Here is a 24,668-nt window from a genome sequence, read left to right as displayed (position 1 = left end):
AGATCACAAGTAGGCAGAGAGGCAGGCAGAGAGAGAGGAGGAAACAGGCTCCCTGCTAAGCAGAGAGCCTGACACAGGGCTCAATCCCAGGACCCTGAGATCATAACCTGAGCTGAAGGCAGAGGCTTAACCCACTGAGCCACATGTACAATTAAAAGGTGACATGGAAATGATCAGCTTTCCCCCCGACCCCATCTTTTAGTTTGATACAGCTTTAAATTAGCTATCTGTATAACGTAGTGAAGATTTTCCATAATGACAAGGGTAGAGTTGTTATCTCATTCTGCCATTTAAGCACCATGCTTCCCAAAGAGCAACAGAATAAATCATGGACACAAAATAAGATTTTCTTTTGTCCTTTTTTTTTTTTTAAAGATTTTATTTATTTGAAAGAGAGAGAGAGAATGAGAGAGTGAGAGATCTTGAGAAGGGGGAGGGTCAGAGGGAGAAGCAGACTCCCTGCTGAGCAGGGAGCCTGATGTGGGACTCAATCCTGGGACTCCAGGATCATGACCTGAGTTGAAGGCAGTCGCTTAACCAACTGAGCCACCCAGGCGTCCCTCTTTTGTCCTTTTTAGAAGGATCAAGGTGGCATTTAAAACCTCAGTTTTCTTTTTATTTCTCAGTCTACCTGTTTCCCAATGATTTTCTGTAGTTTCTACAAACACCACTGAAAATTAAACCAAGAAGGAAAAGCTGGAACAGGGACAGTGACTAGCACTGAGGTCACAGTACTTCACGGCCCTGGTTTTGCCAGGCAGCAAATGGATCGGGCCATTTATCTCCAAAGAGCTGCCGTGGCCTAACCACAAGCATAGAGTTGAAAAAGAAACATCTTGGGATTCCCTGAAACCTAACTTTAGACAGTGTGAGCAAGCTGGGGACTTCTGGGAATTAAATGCAGTGGACATATCCGTCCAGCACGTGCCAACCAGGAATGGGTGGCTCTCTGGCAGCACTGGGCTCCCTGGCAGTACTGGGCTCCCCACCAATGGGGGGCGGCGGTGGAGGGGGATGGGCAGGGGTGGGTAAAGACTATTGGTCAGGAATCTGTCGGTCTGTCCTTTAACCTATGCAGAAGCGGCACAACCACCATCTGGAGGCTCAACTTCAAAGTTCAAAGGATGGAACTGATGTGTAAAGAACTGAGGTGGCCCAGAGCAAGCTGGTCTGAAGTTAGCTTAGGGCCTGGATGGAGCTCTGTGTGTGGTGGCTACAACCAAGTCTCTTCCCCTCCGGAGACTCAGTGCGTTTATCTCACGTGGAGTATCGAGCAACTCACAGACTTGGGAAGAGTAAAGAAGAAAGAAGACTCTTTGTGGACGAGCCCAGCCTGGGGCTCGGCATGGAGCAGAAGCTCAGGAGAAGCACCTTTCCTACATGTGACTCAAACATGTGTAACTTCCCCTCATCAATACTGAAGTCACTTGGGCACAAGCATCCTGTAAGCAGCAGCGAACTGAACAACCAAGTTAACAGCCCTCTGGGAATGCGTTCGATTTGCGGGTGCATGAAATTCTCACGGGCCCTTCCCACACTTAGCAACGTGGAGGACGATGACTGTCTCCAGGATCGACTATCCTGAGAGGCTGGAAAGGCCCTTCAGTTGTACTTATTTTTTATCCAGAATTGTCTAAAAGCAGTTCTATAGTTTACGGACAGCCTGATATTCTGGACCCAGAGAACACTGCTCATTTGCCTTTCTAGGACCAAAGAGACATTAAAAAAAGAGCGAGACCATCAGTTCTAAGCCCTTGAGGGGACCTGGGTGGGTCAACGATATCGCCACCACAGACCTAAACTAAACAGAACCGGTATGTGCAGCTTCTCTACATGATATCCGTGCATATCCGGGGGACTAACTGGTGATCAATTTGAAAAAGAGCACAGCCCCTCCACCCAGATCAAACAGGCAAAGAAGCATGTGGAAGACTGAAGAGGTAAGAGGGACCCACCACCCATTTCAAATCTGACCTTGGCCTTGGCGCCTCAGAGTGGCAGTTCTCCCTTAATTGCTTTGCATTTTGTTCTCACTTCTGTTCTCCTTTGGGACTTTACGAAATATCATGCGCAGTCTAAGCATGGATTTAAGTGTCTCACAGGGTGGGGGTGGTATAAGATCCAACTTGGCCAAGAACTTCAAACGACCGGCCAATCCAGGTGACCTAGCCTCTCAGGCCCAGACCAAGCTCTTTGTTTTGGGTTAAGCTGGTGGCAGGGTCCCCCGGCTGTGGTGGGCCCACATTGTCGGCTTGTTGCTTCTTTCCCAAAAGAGGATCTTGTTACAAAGAGAAGCTGGAAATTTCTTTGCACACAAGCAGAGACATGGCGGCCCTGCAAAGGCCCCAGGGTAAGGATTAAAGAAAAACAAAATAGAAACCCTTCCATCTCTAATTAGGGTCTTCATTTGCCAAAGTGCCATTCCCCAGCAGGAGGATTTACATTCAGGCCGTTGCTTGGAGTTACTTGGAAAACCTCTCCCAGCAGGTTGGTTCCTCGGTTCGGGCTCCTTTGAGCCAACAGTTTCTGGTTACTTGGAGTAGAGCTGCCTGCATATTGTTTTAACTGGCCTGGCTTCTGCAGCCAGCTTAGCTGTGTGAACAATCTCCCATTCAGAATCCAAAGATAAAAGCACAGTTTGGTCGAAAAATCTTTTTTCTTTTTTCCCTTTTTTTTTTTTTTTTTAAACTTGGGAATTATAGGTTTTGGAGCTAGCATTATTTCTCTCATACACAAGAGTGTTTTTCCCCCTCTGCCTTGGTTCTCCGCCAGCAAAGGCTGCATCCTGGAGTCCAGCCAGCCGCCAGCCCCCACTTCCTTGCCATTCACACCGTGGGGCTGGTGGCAGCTGGCCATGGAGGCGGACAGGAGATCCCCATTTGCAAGAGGTTCACCACAGAATAGTGTAGTCAGCTTGCCGGACCCCTGTGGACAGCCTAGGGCACCTTCTGGGTAGTTCCTATCATTCTCTGTATCTACAATAGCACATCTTCTAACATATCGAGGGTCTGGCCCAAGAAGCAAGATTTCTCTCCCTTTCTGGAATTCTCAGGACAAGAGTACATCACGGACCAAGGGTGAGTAGTGAGACATGTTTGTATAACCTTCTACGTGTTCAAAAAAACAAACAAAGAGATCAAACGCCAAAGACAAAGGCAACAAAAGGAAAGAAAAAGAAAAAGAAAAAAGTGGATTTGATCAAGATTAAAAACTTTTCTTTTAATCAAAGGATACTATCAACAGAGTAAAAAGGGACACAAAGAATAGGAGAAAATATCTGCAAATCATGTATACCAGAGAAGGGGTTAACAGCTAGAATATAGAAAGAACCCCTACAACTCAACAACAAACCCAGCTTGATTAAAAACTGAAGAAAGGGCTTGAACAGGCCTCTGAGGAAGACACACAAACAGCCAACAAGCACAATGAAAAGATGTTCAGCATCATTAGTCATTAAGAATATGCAAATCAGACTGCAATGACAAACCACCTCATACCCCTCTTAAGATGGCTATTATTAAAAACAAAACCCAAACCAAAAAACAACCCTATCAGACACCAAGAAGTGCAAACAGGATATGGAGAAACTGAAATCCTTGTATATTGCCAGTGAGAATGTGAAATGGTACAACTATTGTGGAAAATGTTATGGTAATTCCTCAGAATTAAGCATGGAATACCGTATGATCCAGCAATTCCATTTCTGGGTATACATACCCAAAGGAATTGAAATCCTTGGGGTGCCTGGATGACTCTTGGTTTCGGCTCAGGTCGTGATCTCATGGGTCATGGGAAGGAGCCTCCGTGATGGCCTCACACTCAGCAGGGAGTCTGCCTGAGGACTCTCTCTCTCTCCCCTCCCCCAACTCATGCCCTCTCTCTAAAATAATCTTTAAAAGAGAGAGAGAGAGAGAGGAAAGTAGAGTCTTTTTTTTTTTTTTAATATTTTATTAATTTATTTGACAGGCAGAGATCACAAGTAGGCAGAGAGGCCGGCAGAGAGACAGGGGTGGGGGCGGGAAGCAGGCTCCCTGCTGAGCAGAGAGCCCAATGTGGGGCTCGATCCCAGGACCCTGAGATCATGACCTGAGCCAAAGGCAGAGACTTAACCTACTGAGCCACCCAGGCGCCCAGGCAAGTAGAGTCTTCTTCTTCTTCTTTTTTTTTTTTTTTTAAAGATTTTACTTATTTGACAGAGAGATAGAAATCACAAGTAGGCAGAGAGGTAGGCACAGAAAGAGAGGGGAGGAAGCAGGCTCCCTGAGGAGCAGAGAGCCTGATGCGGGGCTCGATCCCAGGATCCTGGGATCCTGACCTGAGCTGAAGGCAGAGACTTTAACCCACTGAGCCACCCAGGCGCCCCAGGAAAGTAGAGTCTTAAAGAAACATCTGTATACCTGTGTCCACCATCACAACAGCCAAAAGGTGGAAACAACCTACATGTCCATCAACAAATGAACGCATAAACAAATGCGGTATAAACATACAATGGATTATTATTCAACCACAAAAAGGAAATTTTGATACATGGTATAACAGGGATGGATCTTGAAGATGATATGCTAAATGGAAAGCTTACAAAAGGACAAATTAAAAAAAAATTTTTTTAAAGACTTTATTTATTTGACACAGAGAGAGAAATCACAAGTAGGCAGAGAGGCAGGCAGAGAGAGAGAGAGGAGGAAGCAGGCTCCCCACGGAGCAGAGAGCCCAACGTGGGGCTCAATCCCAGGACCCTGGGATCATGACCTGAGCTGAAGGCAGAGGCTTTAACCCACTGAGCCACCCAGGCGCCCTCAAAAGGACAAATTTTAAATGATTCTAATCTATATGACATACCTAGAGTAGTCAAATTCATAGAGACAGAAAGGAGAATGGTGGGTGCCAGGGGCTGGGGAGGGGGAAATGGGGATATAGTGTTTAATGAGACAGTTTCAGCTGGAGAAGATGAAAGATCCAGGAGATGGACGGTGGGGATAGTTGCACAACAGTGTGAACGTACTTAAGGCCATAGAAATAAATGTACACTTAAAAACGGTCAAAATGGGGGCACCTGGGTGGCTCAGTGGGTTAAAGCCTCTGCCTTCGACTCAGGTCATGATCTCAGGGTCCTAGGATTGAGCCCCACATCGGGCTCTCTGCTCAGCAGGGAGCCTGCTTCCCCCTCTCTCTCTCTGCCTGCCTCTTTGCCTACCTGTGATCTCTCTCGCTCTGTCAAATAAAGAAATAAAATCTTTTAAAAAATGGTTAAAATGGTCACTTTTAGTTACTTACACTGAATGGCAATTTGGGGGGAGGGAGTGGGTTCAGGATGAAAAGAATTCGCGCACAGAGAAGGAAAATTGGAGTCCTGTTTATGTTTTATGTTGACTGGGCAAGTTCCACCAAGTACCACTTGAGCTCATTCCTGTAAAAATTCTCTTGGATTTTACATTTTAAGGTCTCTAATACGCTAAGTTGTATCCCTCTCTTTTACTTAAATTGCTATAGAACATCAATCTACGGCAACATCACAGAAGTGCCCAAACTGGCAATCTATTTCTAGACTTAAGCACGTCCTGTTCCCTCTGCTGGGAACACGCTCCCCTCCCCTCCACGGCGTGCTCCTATTCTGCACACCTCTTGAAAGATTCCCTGGAAATGCCTTCTCTGCCAAGGGGATCTTCTGATAAAAACAGGAGGCCCTGTTGAGTCACTCTCTCTGACTGGCCCTGGGATACATCATGCATTATTTCTGCTCCCGCTGGCCCTGCTCCTCTGATTTCCCCCTCCATCCCTTCCTTACCCCAAGCCCACCCATTCTTTTTTTTTTTTTTTTAAGATTTTTTTATTTGACAGAGAGAAATCACAAGTAGTCGGAGAGGCAGGCAGAGAGAGAGAGAGGGAAGCAGGCTCCCCGCTTAGCAGAGAGCCCGATGCGGGACTCGATCCCAGGACCTGAGCCGAAGGCAGCGGCTTAACCCACTGAGCCACCCAAGCACCCCAAGCCCACCCATTCTTAAAAGTTGAGTTTCATCTCTTCGGTGAAGCCTTCCTTGCAAACATGTTACTGGGCCACAGAAAATTCCAGACTAAGCCCAGACCTGAAGAAGTCCCTCCCAGTTCTCTCCCCACGATGACCTTGCCATGCCTAAAAGGGTGGTTGGAGCCTCACTGGACACTCCAGAGCTGTGTGCTGAACCTCAAGGGACCAGGGCAACCAGGGCAAAGAAGGGTTTGGGTAGTGAAAATTCAATATCCTCTACACATGCATACCTTAAACTACAAACCCTGGCCCCACAGCTGAATAAACCTTCTTGGCTAACAGAACAGATCAACTGGCCACCTAGATTATCACTGCCACAGAATTCGACTGGAGAATCAGTAGCGAGTGGTGAGAGACATCCAACTTCTTAATCCTTCTAGTAAAGCTGCCAATAAGAATAGTCATTGGGGGCACCTGGGTGGCTCAGTGGGTTAAAGCCTCTGCCTTCGGCTCAGGTCATGATCTCAGAGTCCTGGGATCGAGCCCCCCATCAGGCTCTCTGCTCAAGCAGGGAGCCTGCTTCCTCCTCTCTCTCTCTGCCTGCCTCTCTGCCTACTTGTGCTCTCTGTCTGTCAAGTAAATAAATAAATAGAATCTTTAAAAAAAAAAAAAAAAAGAACAGTCGTTGGTGTGACCGATGAAAAACCAATAATCTTCTGAAGAGCTAGGACATTCAAGCCAAGGGTCATCACCGATGCACTCTTCACCTGCACAGATTCCAGTGGTACCCAATCCATCCCACACCCCTCCGCCATTTAGCTCTGTCCCAAGGACACACAGAAAGAAAAAGGCAGGAGTGCCTGGGTGGCTCAGTGGGTTAAAGTCTCTGCCTTGGGCTCAGGTCATGATCCCAGAATCCTGCGATTGAGCCCGTGTCTAAAACACCGTGTCAATCCTGCGATTGAGCCTCTGCTCAGCAGGGAGCCTGCTTTCCCATCTCTCTCTGCCTGCCTCTCTGCCTACTTGTGATCTCCGTCTGTCAAATAAATAAATAAAATCCTTTAAAAAAAAAGAAAGAAAGAAAAAGGTACTCATTCTTTAAGCCTTGAAGAGCCAGATCCAAGTTAGACAGGCCTGACAGTGGGGAAAAAGTAAATATATAAAACCCAGAAGGTTCAAGTGAATCTGAACCCTAATCCCTCTTTCCTAGTTTCTTTTTTTTTTTTTAAAGATTTTATTTATTTATTTGAGAGAGAGAGCATAAGCAAGGAGAAGGTCAGAGGGAGAAGCAGACTCTGCATGGAGCTAGGAGCCCGATGTGGGACTCGATCCCAGGACTCCGGGATCATGACCCAAGCCGAAGGCAGTCATCCAACCAACTGAGCCACCCAGGCGTCCCCCTCTTTCCTAGTTTCTTCAAGACACATGCCTGACACCTCAAAGAGCTAAAGTTAATCATGCCACTGTTAACTTCTGCATGTCAAGTCAGGGAAAGAATCTGGAAGGAGTCAGCTCAGAGCATGGAGTGGGGGGAGTCATCATCTCCACAGAGACCACGCATGATCAGCAAACTCCAGATTCCATGTCCAGGCTCTGAACGGTCTTGGATCTTTAACTCCCAGGAGTAAGAATACGATTTGGAGCATGGACTCTGCCCACCAAACGGGACATGGAGGTGAGGACATTTTTTTAATATAGAAAAACTGTGTCATCCTCACAGGCCCTCCTGCATTGTCTGAGCATACAAGTTAGAGAGGTACAATTTCAGATAGTTTTGTAAAAAGGAAAGAAAAAGAGTTTTTGTAGAAGGGCAAAAGGAGTACAAGAAAAAGAGGAGATATGACCAAAATATTAACAAAAGGTAAAGACTGGTAGGAAACTGACAGCTCAAGAAACCTCCGATTTCCCACAATGCTCTCTGTAGCTCGATAAGCCCAAGGCAGAAGTGAACATCCTGAGCTCCAAGTGAGGGGGCCTGGCTTGGATCTAAAACACCAGGTCTTCATGGGACACTGACCTTTTAATTCCAGCATCAACATGTAACAGCCCCCCAAGACCATGAAACCACCGATTCTCTCCACTCAGATGTGAGAGGCTTCATTCCTCTGCACTGTTCAATAAATGAGCAAAAACCAAGTTCAAACCTGGCGGGCATCTATGGCCCAGGAGGAGTGAGCACAGACCCCGAAGACCCCAGAGCCAGCTGAGATAGTTCCACATAGTGTCCAGGGTCCACTACCTGTCCCAGTTCAAATCTTCTTCTTCTTTCCCCTCTACCATCCCAAAGGAGGCCACCTCTTCTCCTCACAGGGGCTTAGGCTCTGCTCTCTTCTTTAATTTCAGAAAGACTCCCAAACTCTGACCTGTAATCTCCATATCCCATCTAAACCTATGAGGGCGCACGTGAGACCCATGGGCCATAGTGCGTGCACAAGCACACGGTCTGCTGAGGGGGACTTCTGGGAGGTAACACGGCCTCAGTCGGCAAAGGCAAGGTTTTCCTCCTGGCATGCAAGGGTCAGAGGCCTGGCTCGGAGGAGCCGCTCATTGTGTGGCCGCCTGGGGCAGGCAGCAGCAAGCGCTGGGAGGGGAAAGGTTCCCCTTTGAAGCACATGGCGCTAAGAGCTTCCCAGTGACCATGGAAACAGGCACAGTGGGTTCCCAGCCTGAGAACCAGGGAGAGCAGCCGTGATTCAAACACAAAACACACACAGGGTCTGAAAAGCAGAGACAGGAGGGGCCGGGGCGAGGGACTGGCAGGAACTGAGCGGCTCCCTGGTAGGAAAATCTGGCCAATGAAGCCGAGCAGGTTCACGGGGTTTCCTTTTCATTCGAGGCTTTCTTCTCGCTCCCGTCATTGCCCCTCGGGTCCTATTCAGCACCTCATCAGATCAGTAGAGCCAGGCCTTTGGCTGGCCTGCTGGCGGCAGGGCCTGGAACCGGGCGGGAGGTGATCAAAGGAGCCGCCAGTGCAGCCGCCACCCTCCTCCCTCCTCCCTCCTCCCTGCCCCCCTGCTCGGCCTCCTTGGATGAGGCCCTGCCAAGGTGATCCGGTGGAAGCCACTGGGGGAGGGCAAAGAAGAGAGGCGGCTTTTATGTCTGCCCTTCTGTTAGAAGAGACACAAAGCACAGCTTGATGGAGACAGGCCACTAGCAGGTCAGAGCTCCCTCCTTCTGGGATGTCTCTGTTCTTAAACCAGGCAACGGGGAAGCCACCTAGACAGGCAGGCATGGGCCGTGCTTGGATGCCTAGATCCCGAGCCCAGAAGACTAGCGGCCCTGAGCCACGGTGGGTCCCGGCCCTCTTGCCACAGCTGTCAGCCTCCCAGTATCAGAGGTGGACGAAGTCACACTGAGGCTGGTTTCTGAGACTCTGTGCCCTGTTTCTTCATCATTCTGATTTTTAAAAGGGGAGGAAAAAGCTCTCTGGGAATTTTTTCCGCCCGGAAGAGGAAGCGTTAGGATTAGAATCTGTGGAGAACATATCTCCCACTTACTGATGAATATCTTTCTCTCAGTGGGACTGGATCAAAGCCCAAGTGTCCCATCTGGCACAGGGCCAGGCAGGACCAGAGACAGAAGTGAGCCGGCTTCTCAGCTGGGACTTGCAGCCAGCACCCCGCAAGGGGGCCTCCAGCCCTGACCAGTGTCTCTGGAGGAAGGCAAGTGTTTGGACAAGCCTGTAATTTGAGAAGCCCATTAGGTGCATTCTCCCTTTCTTACCTTTGTTGGGCTGCCAAAATATTTACCTGACTTCTTAACTCTAAATCTCTGAAACACACCTGCATTGCCTAAAACAGGCAATTTTCTTATTTTCTCTCTTGTACAGAAGAGAGCCCAACCTCAGCACAGACGACGAGCGCGGGGCCTGGTCAGAGATGCAGCTTTGGACAACAGAACTGCTTCTGAAGAGACGGGTGTACAGTGGGGTGTGGGGGCGGGCAGGGTGGAGTGTGTGTGGCAGCGTGAACAGTTGAAAGCAATTCCACAGGTAATCCTTTTGCAAAACAAACTGATTCTATTTTGACCTTTAGGGAAGAGTCCATTTCCATGCCAAGTAAAAATTCTGTATGGTAGCCAACTACACTTTTTTTTTTTTTTAATCACAATCATGTTATAAAAGCCAACAGCACTGTAATACCAGCAGAAGGACTGTAGACTCTATGACAGGAAACACGCCGTGCTCAAACAAAGAGTATTTCGGATGATATGAATGACCCAGAATAACTCCCCCCCGCCCCTTTTTTTCCCCTTTCTTGGTGCTTCTGGCATCATGAAAAAGAACTTGGGAAAACAGTCTCGGTTCCAGTAAGTGTGAAGTCGCTGCGCAAGCGTCTCCCCTTGCCACGTGCGCCTGGCTATCTGCTCCAGCTCCTGCCAGGCACTGTCTGAAGCAGGCACTTGCCGAAGGCTGCGTGGCCTGAAGTCAGCCCTTCCAGACAGGCTGTGGTTTCTGAGGAGAACTTGACAGAAGGTTGAGTTGCGTGGGTTGCGTGCCTGTGGGTGCTGTTTTTAGGAGCACAGAATCCTGGTCGATGACCACCCCCTACCCCCAAGGCACCTACACCCCCTTCTGAGAGCAAGAGACCAGCCATTAGTGAGAGGAATTATTTTCAGTCTGGTGCTCATCAGCAGACCTTGGAGAGAAAAATTATTTTGGAAACACTTGCTAGATGTTGAACATTCTAAAAACGGGCCCTTTGAGCTGTTATCTTTTCAAAGGCACTAAAAAGCACAGTGGGGGTGGGAGTCTTACTGACAGCTGTCACTAGCCTATATCGTTTCTTTTGCATTTCAAAAACAGCCCCTCTCTTACCTTTATTTTGACAGACTGTTTCATCTTCTCCACTTAGACCTGATGGAATAGAATCTTAAAGCCATAAGAAATGGGATCCCTAGAGCTGGTCAGCAGGACCATCTGCATTCATGGGCACTTGCTAGGATTTTAGGAAGTGGCAGGCCAGTATCTTCCAGAACCATTAGCTTAAAAAAAAAAAAAAAAAAAAAAAAGGAGGAGGCTGGGCAGTAGCTCTGCTGTCTTTCCATATTTTCAACCCAGCCATTTCAGCTACTAAGCTGGAACTGAAGTCCTGACCACTGGCATGCCTAGTGGTCTCTCATCCTCCTGCCATAGGATGTGTGGAGACTGCTGTGGTCAGATGTCCCAGGTGAAATAAAAGAATCCAGGAAAGCAGGACCAGCAACATAGATCAATGCTTCCCGGCCCTCTGATAAGTTTAAGCTTCCACAGAGAGAATAAATTCTTATTACAAACCCTAGAAGGTCCTTCAGTATATGACCATGTAAAATACCACAGTAAGGACAACTATGAGGTTTCATATCTAAGATATATATGATAACAAAAGCACAAGCAACCAAAGAAAAAAATGGATTGTCAGATTTCATCAGAATTTAAAAATTCTGTGCAGTAAAGGCCATCATCAAGAAAGTAAAAAGAAAACTCACAGAATGGGAGAAAATATTTACAAATCATATATCTGATAAGGGATGTGTATCCCTTATATATAAGGATATTTAGGGGACTCTTATGACTCAGTGGTAGATAAATCATGAATTTTTAAAAAATGGACAAGGGAGCTGAATAGACACAGTTCCAAGGAAGATATACAAACTTCCAATAAGCACATGAAAAGACGCTCAACATCATTCACCACTGGGGAAATGCAAGTCAAAACCACAATGAGATACCGCTTCATACCCACTAGGATGCCTATAATCAAAAAGACAGATAATAACAAGGCTTGGCTAGGATGTGGAGAAATCATACACTGCTGGTGGTAATGTAGAATGTGTGGCCACTTTGGGAAACAGTCTGGCAGTTCCTCAAAAGGTTAAACATAGTTACCACATGACCCAGCAATTCCACTCTTAGTTGTTTACCCCCAGAGAAATGAAAACCTATGTCTACACAAACTCTGGTAAACAAATGGTCACAAACGTATTATCCTTAATAATTGAAATGTTGAAATAACCTAAATGTCCATTCACTGATAAATAAGCAAGCAATAAACAACATACAATGGAATATTATTTGGCAATTAAAAAAAATGACACAATGGGGGCGCCTGGGTGGCTCAGTCTTTTGGCTTGGGTCATGATTTGAGCAGGTCCTGGGATCACCCGGCTTGGGGCTCCCTTCTCAGCAGGGAGTCTGCTCCTCCCTCTCCCAATGCCCTTAGCCCTGCCCGTGTGCGTTCTCTCTATATAAATAAATCAAATCGTTTTTGGAAAAAATGACATACCGATGCATGCCGCAGCATGGAAGGACCCTGACAAAAGAATGTCTAGACACCAAAGAGCACATATTGAATGATTCCTCTAGTAAGAAATGTCCAGAAGGAAAGGGAAATGACTGTGAAAGGATAAGGGGTTTCTTCTGGAGATGATGGAAAATCATGTATTTGATAATAGATTTCTATCTGTGAGAGACAAAGAACAGGAAAATTCTAAAACTGATGGGGGTGATGGTTGCACAATTCCATGAATACACTAAAATCTGTACACTTAAAAAAAATGAGTAAACCTTCATATGACAACAACCTGATCAGCCATTTCTGTTCTGTTTCTGTACAGAGTCCATCTGAATGCGTATTTCCAGAAAAGAACCGGGTAGGAAAGTTTTGGTGGTGAAACAATCTTGGACAACCTGAAGTTGAAATAAGCTGTGTAGTTGGTTTTAACCACAGTGTACATTTCCTAATAAAAAATTATGTGTACACTGGGGTGCCCAGCTGGCTCAATCTATACAGCACGCAACTCCTTATCTCAGGATCCTGAGTTCGAGCCCTGTGTTGGGTGTGGAGCCTACTTAAAAAAAAAAAAAATTATGTGTGCATGCTGAAATGGAGTGAAACTTGGTTATGGCAATTGTGGCAATGAACATGGGTCATGAAAGCAACTCTCTAGGCTGACAGTTGGGGCAGGGATATGATGCACACTGAGTGAGAGTAGATGAGGATTAATTAGGATTCCCTGGTCTAAACAGCACAAAAAGGCATCTGCTTTGTTGATTTACCAATGAATTCTTTCCAGTGAGTTCACAGAAGCATATTCCACTTAGCTCTGGAAATACGTCTGAAAACAACAAAAATGCTAAACTCTTAAAAAAATAAAAATAAAACAACAAAAATGGAAACAGTATGGTACCGGCCCAAAAAGGGACACAGAGTTTATTTGACAGGAGGTAATACAGAATATGACCCTACTCTAGAATTCAGGAGAACAGAGTCTATTACTTTTTTCAAGAAGGAAGATACATAAAATGAAGGAAATGATTTAAAAGGGGTTAGAAGAACTTTGAAAGACACAGACACTTCCTGATATTACACATCAAAATAAATTTTGAGTGATTTAAAGATGTACTACCTTAAAAGGAAAACAGTGATCACAGAAAAAGTAGAAAAAGCAAAAATAACTCTAAGTTTGCAAGAGAGGGAACAGAATAATTAAGTTTAACAGCAAGAGAAGAAATCATTAAGGAATCACGATCACATAAGATTTTTAAACTCCTGCATGCCAAGAAAGCTAAGAAATAAACAAAGATAAAATAAAACGGACAGATAAGAAAAACTCCAAAAGACAAGGAATGAATACACTGCTACAAAAAAAAATATATATATATATATACTGAGGTGGCTGGGTGGCTCAGTTGTTTGTTTAAGTGTCTGCCTTCTGCTCTGGCCCCAATCCCAGGGTTCTGGGATTGAGTCCCTATATCGGGCTCCCTGCTTGGTGGGGAACCTGCTTCTTCCTCTCCCTCTTCCCTCCTGCTCATGTTCTGTCTCTGTCTCTCTCTCAAATAAATAAATAAAATCTTAAAAAAATAATAATAAAACTAAAAAAAATCTACATTAAAATCTATCCTTATAAATAGGCAAGGGACCTGAACAAAAATTCACAAGACAGGAAATTTAATTAGTAGATGGAAAAAAGTTTACTTAGAGTTTAACATTTGCCAATAATCAAGGACATGCCAATAAAAACAATAAAGTACTATTTTTACCTTTCAAATTACTAAAAAAAGAAAAGGATTAATTAATGGTCAATTTTACTAGCATTGTTTATGTGAAAAATGATTTTTTTTTTTTTTTTTTTTTTTGGTAGGATAAACTGAGGAACTTTCCTGGAGAGCACTTTGTAAGTGTTTGCCTCAAGAGTCATAAAAAATGTTTATATCCCTTGATCTGTAATCTCCTCCTCGAATACTACCATAAGGGACTAATTCAAGGAGATGGGCGGCGGGAGGGGAGCCAACCCTACATAAAGAAAGGTTTCAGTGTGGTTTATTTGTAAGGATTAAAAATAAAACAGAAGGTATTTAAATATTAAATCCTGGGGTAAATGGTCAACTAAATCATGGTCTGTCACAGTAAGCAGTCATTAAAATGATAGGTTATGAAAATAATAGGAAATTGGTAAAATGACTATATTATTAAGTTCGAAAGGTCAAATAGATGTGTGCCTTCATAATAATGACATTAGAAATCAGGCTCAGAGGAGAACACTGGAAGGGCATAATCTAAAAGTGAGAGTACCTGTGTTAGAGTAGACAAAGGGTTTTCACCCCCTTTTATTTTCAAATTCCCCATAATTAATGATTTCATGCAACAAACATTTACTGACTGCTTACTATATGTGCTTTGCACTGTTCTTGGCACAAGGAACATAAAAATGGTGGGGTGGTCAAAATTATTATACTGCTTACATACTTTAAAAAAAAAAAGGACAAGGGACCAGAAAATTCTGTTAGTTACAGAAATAGTAAAATGAGTAAGTGCTATAATTTTGGGTGTGCTTTTAAAATTAGAGAAATTAGAGGCAGTAAAAACTGTTAAAATCCTATCAACTGAAACTCTGAGAAAAGAAAAAACACGAAGAAAATAACTCTCTTTTGAAAACAAAACTACTATGTTTATAAAGAGATGAGAAAGAAAGCTTTTCAAGCTCAAGACTTTAAAATTTGGTTTCTAAAAATCAAGCCAAGGTAACAAGTTCCTTGCATATTTCACATTCTTTTCTCTGAGATTCATTTAAGAGTTGATATATTTGTGAAAATCCATCAGCATTAGGTTAATGTGTAATAGTGGAAGCCCAGGGCCTTTATACATCCCAAGAAATAGTCTTGAGTTCTTCAGACTAACTAGATTTTTATTCTATCCAACAGGGCTTAGGACAACTGGAATGTGTTGAAACACTTATTATTTTTATAACTAGCAAAAATGATGCAGAATTTAAAGTATTTCAGTATCCCAAAGGAATTGTTTAGACTGCCTCCAGCTTCAAACCAAGCACAAAAAGCATTAGTCAGAACACCCAACCCAATGTCTGATTTGGAAAACCAGAGCACCAAGACAGAAATGGTACCTTTCAACAAATAAAACATGGTACTTTTGGGAAAGAAAACAAAACACAAAAGACAGATTAAGGAAAAGAAATTGCTTTTGTCTGCAGGCTACCATGGTCTTATGCCCAAGATGAGCAGCCAGGATCTTGTCAACGTCCCCATTCCTCCCGCTTCCAGACCCAGTGGGGTGCTCTCCTGCACAGGTGAAACCTAAATGTTCTAAAATGTGCAATGGTCCAACCACGTGTGCAGGTTTTCCAGGGGTCTGGTAGACTGTAAGCCAATGACATGCAACCACTCTCGAGACAGCCCCCAAAATGTGAGATGGCCATGGCCATGGCATGGCCATAAAAACTTTTGAGTGACTGACAGCCCACTGTTGCTTATTTGGGCTAACTCACACACGTGACCGGGCATGTGCAAGACCCCTCTGAGAACAGAGAACAGATGGGACTTTGGGGCGTATCTCCAGGTATGAGGGATTCAGGTCATCTGACATGGGAAAGGTATTAGACATATTATAATGACTTATGCTGGGTTCTAACTTCTTCATACTTCAAAATGGCCTCTCAAAGGTTGACGAGAACATGAGCTATATTCTATGGGCTTTTCCACCGGCCTGTAACACTCCCAGTTTCCTAGGACAGACTCATTTGTGAAAGCCTGGTTCAACTGGAGGGGACAACGGCCAGAAGGAGTGTCCACAAGCCAGGCTTCCCCCAGTCCGGGGAGGTGGCCAGCAGCCTGTGCTCCTTGCATTGGCAGACACATCATTTGTTCTCGTTGCTCACTCTATCTTCAAAATTCCCTTAAGCCTCTCAGTGGATTTCAAATGATGGTTTTGGTTAGCCTTTTATAGCTAAAAATGTTGTGGATCTACTTTAAAAAAAAAAAAAGGTATTGTGCTTAATATAGCCTTTAACCAAGAGGTTCCTGGAAGATTTAGGTAGAGAAGAAAAGCATCAAATTAAGAGTTTGTGATTTTCACATCAGACACGTGACCTTAGGAGAAAAGTTGGTATTCCCTGCGTTTTTTCCTTTTTCCATTCATATCATGCCAATCTTTTCCTCCTGATCTGATTTCTTTTACTAAGTTCCTTTCCTGCTTTCCTTTTTAACCAAATATGGGAGGTATTTACCCAAGTGTTCCCTAAAAATAAATCCAAAGAGCCTTCCAAACTTCCTCTCCAACAACAAACCCACCTCAGCTCACCTTAGAAAAAGGACTTTCATCCGCTTGGTAGGAGCAAGTTTAGAGAAGGAAGGAAACTGTTATTTGTGGAGAATTCACACATTCCAAAAACTTGACATATGTCATTTTTTAATCATCACAACTATCTTGACAGAGATATGGAGGCAAAGAGAGATTAACTGGCCTGAAGTTACCCAGCTACTACCGGATTGGAAGCCACAGTCCCTTCATTCTTAGACCACACGGCTTTCCTCAAGATCCAGGCTCTCTGCACTGCTCACATGGAAACACGAATGTGCTCGAACACTGAACATGCACTGCACCACAACATACCACAAAGGCTACTATGGCATTATACTGGAGGGCAGTGGGACAGGGAAGAGAAGGAAAGAGGAAGAAGTAGAATTTAAGGTCTTCTTCGGAAGAGAAAATCTGTCCATCATAAGACAGGGTGCCTCATCTGTGATACCACTGACATCTGGGGCCAGATGGTTCTTTGTTGTGGGGGGCTGTCCTGGGCACTGTTAGGATGTTGGGTAGGATCCCTGGCTTCTAACCACTAGGTACCAGTGGGACGCCCAATGACTATCCCCAATCCCTCCGGGGAGGGAGGGAGACCCAAATGTCTCCAGATATGGCCAAATGTCCCAAGGGCTGGGAGGGAGGGCACACCTCCAGGTGAGAACCACAGCAATAAAGAACTCAGATAACATGCTCAGAGAAGGTCCAACATAAGTAAATGCCTGCAAGCACATGGTGCTCCCCAGCAATACCCTGGCAACACAGTGTAGTCAAAGTGCCCCATGTTTCCCTGAATGGAGGAGGCCAATGCCTGTGATGGGGGGCAGCTGCCTCTGAGATCCTGCTAAGTCGGCTGCCTTCTCCCCTCTCCCACAGCAAGTCAGACCCCAGTCCCACCGTCCCGCTGGAGACGGGAATCTCATACTGAAGAGTGCTAACTGGGTCTTGGCCAGGCCACTCAGGCACCCAAGGAAATGCATTCTGTGATCAAAAACGCCAATGAGAAGGGCAGGCTGGAGGATAAGAACCACCCCCCTCCAACCCCACCTACACACCTACAGGCTCTTAAACAACTCTGAAGTCTGATCCAAGATGCCACCTGTTTTTGCCTTAAGGAAAGGCCTACCTAGTTAAGCTGTTATTGAAGGTCAAGGCTGAAGGTCATATCCCAATGCAAATCTCAAAATAGTAAGATCTTTTTTACTTAAGTTCTTCAAGTTCATTGTTCAGTTATTTGTTATTAAATATGGAAAACAGCAACCCATTGGTTTTATTCCAATTATTTAAACTTCAGAAGCAACACTCTTTGACTCTGATATGACAGAAAAGAGTAATTTCATGCCAACACATTCACCTCTAGTTCCTGCATCGTCCGTCCCCTAGTTTCTGCTCATTTCTGCTAACTTTGTTTTTTTTATTTTTTGAGAGAGTGAGTGCCAGTGGGGGACAGGCAGAGGGTAAGGAAAGACAGAATTTCAAGCAGCAATTCCAATTTCAACCCTGATGGGGGTCTCGGTCCCAGGACCCTGAGATCATGACGTGAGCTGAAATCAAGAGTCAGAGGCTGGGGCACCGGGGTGGCTCAGTGGGTTAAAGCCTCTGCTTTCAGCTCAGGTCATGATCCCAGGGTCCTAGGATCGAGCCCTGCATCGGGAGTCTCTGCTCAGCAGGGAGCCTGCTTCCCTCTCTCTCTCTGCCTGCCTCTCTGCCTACTTGTGATCTCTGTCTGTCAAATAAACAAAATCTTAAAAAAAAAAAAAAAAGAATAAGAGGCTTACCCGACTGAGCCACCCAAGTGCCCTTCCCCTAACCTTTCATCAGGACTTTTCCCTCAGCCAAGCTCTAGGAGATGATCTTTCCATGGGGATGTCATGGTAGTTCAGTACACTCAAATCTCTGATCTCCTCTTATCATCTCGAAAATTAAAAGAACTTCTGTTTCTGCATGTTATATCTACTGATATTTGCCATATTAAGAATTAAAACTAAGAAATATTTATTTATTTTTAAGGAAACTCTATACCCAACATGGGGCTCAGACTCACCATGCTGATATCGAGTCACATGCTCTACAAACTAAGTCCGCCAGGCACCCCAAAACTGAGAAATCCTTGAAACATAGAATATTCGAGCACACATTCCCTTAGCGAACAGAACAATGAAGTTACCACACAAAATGATGCCTCTGGAGAAGCCCACCATACAGTTGTGAAGGAATGAGTGATTCAGCAGGTGGTATCAGAGCATTATTATGAAAACAGCTCCGGTCCTCTGAGACCACTGGTGGGAATACCTAAGGGTCCCCTGACCATACTGTGAGAACTTCTGTGCTAGATCAACACTTATACAATGATTTCACCAGCTTTGACTTTTATCAGAGAACCCAGAGGAACAATGGCCAGTAAAGTAAAGCCCTGGTGCAGAAAGGCTTGGCCATTCATCATCATGGAGTGACGGTCCCCTTTCTGGATGATTCCTTGTCCATTAAGGACCAGCTACCACCTATCACTATATTATACATCAGGTTCTGCTTAGTATCAGGTGAAGAAACTCAAACATATGGGGGTGGCAGTTAGGGTCACTTTCCTGTTTTCTGCTATGGTGTGAAAAGAGAATACCAAGAATTCTGTTTTTCCCAAACTCCCTATTGCAGGAGTCACTCCGCGAAGGACATTTTCCTGGGGGTAGCCTGATGGACAAAGGGGGTTTGGTCTCTATCCTCACTGCTCCTGGAACCTCTCTAGAACTCCCCTTACAGGATTTCAGGGTTTGCTTTCCCCTGGGACCCAGCAGACGCGAGTATCACTCACGGTGGGATTACGTGCCATTGCTTCAGGAACCAAATGCTTCCCTTCTCTACACCCATTGCCATCAAACTTCACTTACTGTGGAGGTAATTAAGTAATACCATTTCTTCTTTACTGTGGGAAAATGTAAATAACACGAAACTTACCATTTTAACTCTTCTTAAGCATGCATTCTAACTCTTCTTAGAGGCAGGAAATGCATTCATGGATCTGTGCAACCGTCACCATCATCCATCTCTAGAACTTTCTCATCTTCTTCATGAAACTCTGTCCCCACCAAACTCCCTATCCTCCCCTCTCCATAGCTCCTGGCAACCACCAGGGACTATTCAAGTAATAGGAATTTGAGAGCTAAAAGAAACTGAAGGGGAACACAGGAGGGAGAGGATGGGCCATGAGGGCTTACATTTTGCTTGGTGTTTCTAGTTGTACCATGACCAGCACTTGACGCGCACTGTCTCCTTTAGGTGCTGTTCCCACAGAAGAGGTGGAAGCGTACCAAGGGGCCCACGGACTGTTTCAGGTCACACGGATTAAAGAATTGGAACTGGGGCTTAAATTCAAGTTAGTCTGATACCTAAACCCAAGTCTCAACCATTCTAAGCTCCCTCTCCTCCCAAACATCTTGAGAAAATGAAGGTCCTTTGAGAATTTCTTGTACTTTCCAGTCATTTTGGCTTCTAGGGTCTTTATTTATTCTTTGTGAAGCGGTTCCCAAGATACTCTGAAGGTTGGATGTGGGTGGGCGGAGCAAACTTAAGAGTTCAGTCCTCTGCCAATCTCTTTTCTGGGTGTCCCACTGCCTATCGGAAGAGCCGGGATTATAGGCCAGAGCAGTTTTCCACCCTGACACACACTATTGGCCACACTGTCTCTACATACCACATTTACCTAAATGTGAAAACAGAAGAAGAGCAGGTGGCCAGACAGGAAAAATGAAGGCAAACACAAGACATCCTCAGCAATGCTACTGGCTTGAATATCTCCAAGCCACTGAAGAAGCCACTCACTTCCCAGAAACACCCAACAGCAAAGAGTAACCCGATCCTTCCTTGTCCAACCAGCCTACGGAATAAAGACTACACTCCTTAACCTGAAAAGCCTCTTCATTCCCCAGCAACTTTCAATGCCCCTTGAAGAACTTCTTGCTTCCTTCCTTTCCCATTCCTGAAGCTTACTCCCCTACCTCTCCCAGACTCATACATAGAGCCCCTCTCTGTAAAACCCATCTGACCCCTCCAGCCCCATGGACTCACCTCTCCTCACAATTACGGTTAGTACCAGGGACTGAGCCTCAGCTCAGGGCAAGGGGAGGAACGAACGCTACATAGTACACACGAACCAGAGAAGCCCCTTCCCATCAGTGCCTGTCTGAATGACTCAGGATAAACTATGGACATCACCCATCGGCTAACGATCCCATCTCGGAGTTGGTGACTGCAAGGGGGTAGCCCAGCACTGTCGTCCCCCACCAGCTTTCCTCTGGAGAGCACTTCCTCTTCCCACTCCCCACACATGGCTGGGCAGGAAGCTAAGTTCTGTATGTTCCCAGCCCTCTATCACAGCTTACCAAACTAAAAGTGACCACCAGATCCAAGATGGACCAACAAATCCTTTTCTGGAATCCTTCAGGCTTAAAACCAAGGGAGTGTCAAGCCCAGGGATACTGGGGGGCTGTGTGTCCTACCAAGCAGGTGGAGAGAGAGGAGTGAAAGCAGATACACAGAAGACCTGGGGAAGAGCCGCTGGCATGGAGCCCCAGAGTCGGGTGTTCTAGAAGAGCAGCGGCACCTCTCACAGGTTCCCTGATACCACTCAGGAGCCTCGAGAGCAAATCCCCTTTTGGCGCAACGTGGTTCAAGCTGGGTCTCCGTTAAGAGGAACCAACAGTCCTAACCAAGCCAGTGGCTACTGAAAAAGCATCCAATTTTTATCTACAAACTGGGGAAGACAAAAAGGGGCAAAGGGAAGAAACTAACTCAGATGAGGCAATAGACCGGTCTTTATCTCCAATCTCAGGTCGGCTACTTGAGAGCCGTCTGGTCTTAGGTCACGTAGAGAATGTCTCTCTGGGACTCAATTTCCTCACTGTAAAACGGGAATTGGGACACCATCTCAGAGCCAGTTTGACAATGAAAGATGCCGCCTGGAAAGCTCCTAGTACTCAGCGAGCACCCAACACATGATGGCCACCTTTATGTTCCCATCAGGCATTTTACCACTAGCCAGCCTCTGTGGAAAGTTCTCCGCAAACATCTCGCAGGACCCCCAACACAATGACAAGGGCAACACGAGACCCGTGGAGGAGCCCAAGGGTCCCTGAACTGAAGGGACCTTTCTGAGGTCACTCCGCCAGAGCTGGGTCTCTCTGACCTTGCCTTTCTTGTCTTTCCATGAATTTCCTCATGCTGTCCTCCTAAGTACCAGAAAGAGCCAGTCCATGCCTGTTGGCCAGCCTATCTTTCCAAACCCTCCCTAAGGTTCCACTCCAGCGTGGGAAGAGGAGGAGAGGAGGTGTATTCTGCCTTCATTTATGGAATCTGGGCCAGGCAGGCTTTGTTAGAAACTCCAGCACATCCCGTGTGTTCCCGCCAGGAGACCCTCCATTACATGGACGGGCCAGAGGAACCGAAGCTAGTAAAGTCGACCTTCAAATTTCTTCCCCGTCTCATGAGATGCTTAATGAACACTTTGAAGTGAAGGATTAAGATGTCCAGAGCATAAATACAGTTCCTGCACTTTGGGGATGGTTTAAAAACGACCCCTTACTTTCAGGAGCAAGCTCTTCAGAAGTGGCAATTTTATTCTATTTTAATTTCCCAGCACTTCAACTGTCACAAGCAACTGAGTCTGCCTTTCAAAGCTGCAAAGAGAATCTCCACAAACTAGAATCTCAAAAGATCTTAAATGACACAGAAGCTGAAAATAGTGGAAGAGTAAGGAGACCGTAACAGTCTCTTGACATGAAGTGAAAAACAGAGGCCCAGAAAGCCGAGAGATTGGTTCCGCGCCTGATATGATGCAGGGCCTGGCGCAGTGCCCTGGCTGGCTGTGTCCCTGTGGGGGACTCCCTCTCACCCCAACTCTGCCTCCCCAGCTGATCCTACCGTCTGCCCTGCCTCCTGCAGAACCGAAAAGATTATAAGGAGGGGATCATAAATCATTCTTCTCTCATGAGTTTATAGTGTTCCCTTCTGAGGAGTTCAAAAGAATTCAGTAATAAACTAAGGTGATGAGTTTATGTCTTTTGCTTTTAAAATGAAACTTTATTTGAACTCCTGGAGAGGCATTTACAGTTTTTTAATTTAGGACATTCCTCTCTTGTTTCAACATTTCGCCCCATGGCATTTTCTGTGGGCGGGGAGCATGGTGGGTAGGGGGAGAGGGGTCTGTGTCTGGCCCTGCCCCGACCCCACTCCCCCACAGGCTTTTCCAAAGGCCTGACAGAGTCCTCCCTTCGAGGGTTTTCAGCAAGTCTCAACATCTATATAGAGCCGTCCCTCCTCCCACCCCCACGGTGACTTGGCTGCAGTTTCTTCCTTTTGTGCTTCTCTCCACTGCCCACCACCTTCTTGCCGTAGCCACCGAGAGCAAAGAAATGAAAGAAAAGCATGCTATCTGCAGGAGACAGGGCTGCCCACATGGCTCACTTTGCTTTTCTTTACCCTAGTCTCTCCAAAAAAAAAAAATGACTCAAGAAAAAGGGGGGGAAAGCGCAGTTAGCAAATTTAATAAACTCAAAGTTGAGGGGCGCCTGGGTGGCTCAGTGGGTTAAAGCCTCTGCCTTCGGCTCAGGTCATGATCCCAGGGTCCTGGGATCGAGTCCTGCATCGGTCTCTCTGCTCAGCAGGAAGCCTGCTTCCTCCTCTCTCTCTGCCTGCCTCTCTGCCTACTTGTGATCTCTGTCAAATAAATAAATAAAATCTTGAAAAACAAAAATCAAAGCTGAGAACTGTTACACTTTAGAATGAGAAAGGAAAAGGAAGAAGGAAGGAAGGAAGGGAGAAAGGAAAAAAGGAAGGGGGAGAGAGAGATGTGTGAGTCACCACACCTCCGGTATACACCCAGGCTCTAAACAACTGTGGAACTATCTTGCTTTCTCTGGCCCAAGCATTTTTGCTAATGATTTTTCTCAAGTATGAAGCCAAATTTTAGTAACTAACCACAGGTAAATACCGCCTGGCCACGACAGAGCCTTTCCAAATAGAAACGTGGTGGAGGGAGAGGGCTGTTGATTGCAAGCAGGTAGAACCACATGCTTAGCTTCTGCATTCAATAATACTTGGTGAATGAATAAACGCAAGAAGTACTTAATGATTCAAGATACATCTAGGGTTTTTATACCACCTGGCTTTGCAGGCTGGCAGGCCAAACCATACAGAACTCTTCAAGTAAAACCACTCTATGGTTGTTCCAGGTGGAGGAAGCAACAATCGGGTTCTTTGAGTGACCTCAACACCACTAAGCCATCGAAGAACAATGGGGCATCCCTGGGAGCCCTGTTCCAACCCACTTACAGACACAACAGATGCAGAGGCGGAACTCCACTGGGCGGGGGGGCAAAGCAAATTCGGCCAAGTTGCTGAGCCTCGCATAACATCAACTTAAGTAGAGGAGAAAATATTATACAAGAAGTGTACTACCCACAAGGAAAGCAGTGTTCCTAACCTTTGGATGTAGCTGGCATTTCTCCTAGGAAAACACTTAAGTATTCTCAAAGGGGTCGCTGCTCTCCTAGCATCATTAAGCAGGTCTGGCCAACTAAACGATGAAGTATCAGGGCCTGGGTCACCTAAAACACCTTGATTTGACTTCATGAACTGTAAACCAAACAGGTAATAATTCCTGGGTTGGTTTTTTCCCCCCTCGCCTATAAAAGAGCAGGAGAACTTGACAAGCGCTCAGAAGATTCAGAAGACAAGTGGGACATGAAAACCACAGATTAGGGAGCGCCTGGGTGGCTCAGTCGTTAAGCGTCTGCCTTCAGCTCGGGTCATGATCCCAGGGTCCACGCATTGGACTCCCTGCTCAGCGGGAAGCCGGCTTCTCCCTCTCCTACTCCCCCTGCTTGTGTTCTCTCTCCTGCTGTGTCTCTCTGTCAAATAAACAAAATCTTAAAAAAAAAAAAAAAATCATAGATTAACCCGTAACAGCCTCCAGGACCAAAAGTCTTTCAGGAGACTCGCTGGGACATCTTCAAGTCTGAGAAACACTCCCTGGCAAGCATCCTTCATCAAAGCCACCTCTGTTTTCCCCCAGCTGTCTCTCCATGGTACCTAGGCAGCAGCTTCTGAGATTATGAAAAAATATATACATATAT

General features: G+C 45.7%; 1 protein-coding gene across 2 annotated transcripts in view; it reads right to left on the bottom strand.

Annotated features, from left to right (window-relative positions):
- ZNRF3 (zinc and ring finger 3) overlaps positions 1-24,668 on the bottom strand; it is a 156,545-nt gene that overhangs the window by 33,872 nt on the left and 98,005 nt on the right. The window lies entirely within an intron of this gene.

Source organism: Mustela putorius, unplaced genomic scaffold (assembly GCF_011764305.1).
Source record: "Mustela putorius furo isolate JIRA1106 unplaced genomic scaffold, ASM1176430v1.1 tig00000578_pilon_pilon_pilon, whole genome shotgun sequence".
Classification (NCBI taxonomy): Eukaryota; Metazoa; Chordata; class Mammalia; order Carnivora; family Mustelidae; genus Mustela; species Mustela putorius.
This window is presented reverse-complemented; position numbering and strand designations above follow the sequence as displayed.